The sequence below is a fragment of the Chrysochloris asiatica genome, unplaced genomic scaffold (assembly GCF_000296735.1).
Source record: "Chrysochloris asiatica unplaced genomic scaffold, ChrAsi1.0 scaffold00110, whole genome shotgun sequence".
Lineage (NCBI taxonomy): Eukaryota > Metazoa > Chordata > Mammalia > Afrosoricida > Chrysochloridae > Chrysochloris > Chrysochloris asiatica.
The window spans coordinates 5,735,879-5,737,869 of record NW_006408628.1 but is presented as its reverse complement, the minus strand read 5'-3'; positions in this window follow the sequence as shown (position 1 = coordinate 5,737,869).

The following is a 1,991-nucleotide window of genomic DNA, read 5'->3' as shown; positions in this document are numbered from 1 at the left end:
CCAGGGTGACTGGAACTAGACAACTCATGTTTCTTTGGAAGCAGGACCACAATTTCCCCATTCATCTTCAAGTCTACCAGTGTGACTGAAGTGGCTAAGGTGGTACTGAAATAGGAGCAGAAATCAAAACACAGACACCACACACTGTTCTGCGACCCTTCTAGTCTGAACTTGACACAACTGACAAAGTAGCACATCATCTCCCTTATTCCTAAAATATTTCAACCAACTTTTTTAAGGTGGATGTGTCTGTCCCCTAGCTTAACAAGCCCCAGTTAGAAAGGAAATGCAATGAGAATGGATCTTGCTCCAATTTCTTTTCTTTTCTCTTTAAATAATTTCACACAGTTCCTCTTCTCCCTCCCAGCAAACACCTAAAATCCCTTTGGCAATACAAGCAAAAGCACAACCTTAAATTTGAGCCTTGTTTTAAGATATGCCTTTCGGCAAATAGGTAAGTGAGAGGCAAGATCGGGATCTTGGAGGTGTTTAAAGTATAGAGATGTTCCTAAACATAAAGAGCAAGAGGAATGTTTTTTTAAAAAAGAAAAAGCAGTTCTCCAGAAAGAATTCTTATCATAGATAAGGGTGCAGTCTAGTGGCAAACTTCATGAAATGCAGCCCCTTGGCCAAAGAAAAGTTAGCATATTTCTAAAGAGAAGACAGAAAGAAGGTAACAGCTCCGTTCCAAGGACACCCAGACAGGGCAGGTGAGATTGGTCATTTTCTTGGACTGACAGTGAATTCACAGCTTGACCATGTAAATTTCAAATAATAATTTTAAAAAAACTGAAATCATCACCTTTCGTCTTTTAAGCTCTTGGTTTTCTATCATTTGATTAAGAAAAGAAAGGGGTTCATGGTGTGTGATTCGATTGCCTGAGGTTTCCAGCAGGATCTCATTGGAGCAAGTACTGTGGCCTTCTCAGCTCATATTCCTGGGGTAATGCTGTGTGTACCAATTAACTTTATGATAAGAGCGCCCTCTTATCTGTCACCCATTCCCTTCAAGGGGTGTGGCTCTGCCCATTAGAAATATTCCTGAAAATCAAATGAAGAGAAAGTAACACTCCAATCTGCCTTCCTTTCATCTAAAATCCACACCAATGTTTTCAGACTTAACAGCTTTTCTTTCAATTCGTTGTTGTCTCTGTAACTCTCTACTCCCAACAATGCTGAGTTGTATGAGTGTCTGTTCCTGCAAGTACACATAATACAGGCACACACAGGTTCCCTGGGCCCACAATGTAGCTGAAGACCAAATGATCCAAGACATTCATTTTACCAGCAATAGACACAGCTTTGAATAAAACTCCTTCCTCAGACTTTGAGCATGGAAAATCGTTTGTTTTTTTTTTTAATTAAGCTAATCATCCATCACTGGTCAGCCTGCACCCCACCCCCCAACGCCACAAATACACAAACCTTACTTGGTAACTAGCAAACTGCCGTTCAACAAAGCTTATGAACAACTTCTGGGAAGCTGTATACATCCAGTTAGCTAACAAGAAAATTCTCCCTCCAGCCTATGCCTTGGCTAGAGAAGGGGTAGGAGGGAGGGGGAGGCGAGTTACTCTCATTGTATACACCCAGCTCTGGAGAACTCTCTCTTCCACTTGTCTTCCCCCCACCCCCATCCCCAGCATTCTGAGCCCAATCCCGGTGCCCCTTCCTGACATTCCGGGAGGAGGAGAGCGCTGTTTGGGAGCGAAGGGGAGCCCCCGTGTGTCTAGAAGGCCTCTCCCCACCCCCACCTCAAGTGAGTTTGTGCTGCAAAGCTCTTTGGCATCCTTGCCTGGGTTGGGTGTTGGGGAGCTCAAATTGCAGCTACAAACTGGCTGGCAGCCAGGGGCCGTCTATTTAAAAGCGCCTGTTCCACCCGAGCCCGTAGTCTCTTTGGAAACTTCTGCCTGCCGGGGGGTGAAAAAGAGCTAGCAAAGCGTTGCAAAGCGGTGTAGGGTTTTTCCTTTTTTTTTTTTTTTTTTTTTTTT